Source organism: Nothoprocta perdicaria, unplaced genomic scaffold (genome assembly GCF_003342845.1).
Source record: "Nothoprocta perdicaria isolate Ctin4 unplaced genomic scaffold, notPer1 scaffold_177, whole genome shotgun sequence".
NCBI lineage: Eukaryota > Metazoa > Chordata > Aves > Tinamiformes > Tinamidae > Nothoprocta > Nothoprocta perdicaria.
The window spans coordinates 476,632-477,049 of record NW_020454949.1 but is presented as its reverse complement, the minus strand read 5'-3'; positions in this window follow the sequence as shown (position 1 = coordinate 477,049).

The window sequence follows — 418 nt, the reverse complement described above, 5'->3', positions numbered from 1 at the left end:
AAAAAAAAGGGGGCGGCTTCGCGAAGGGAGTGGAAAGGACGGAAGGAGGAAAAGGCTCACATAGCCGTCCCAGCTCTCGGCTTTCTAAACGCGGGGAAGAGCTGGCCCCCCGGGCCCTGCGGGCTTACGGGAATCGGGAAAGACCACCCTTAAAACCCCCATCCAATTGTTCTTCTAATACCCCTTTTTACATTAAAAAAAAAAAAAAAAAAACGAGATCAACTGTGTTATATATATAAATATATATATATATATTTTGCCACCACGCACTACTAGGTGAAATTGCTTTTCATGTCAGAAGAAAAAAAAAAGCTCTTCAAAGCTAAAAAGAAAAAAAAGAGGGGGAGAAACATTTATATTTAAAACATATGATAGTGTTTGCTTAATTTAAAACAGATAGTCCTTAAATTTGTGTGAT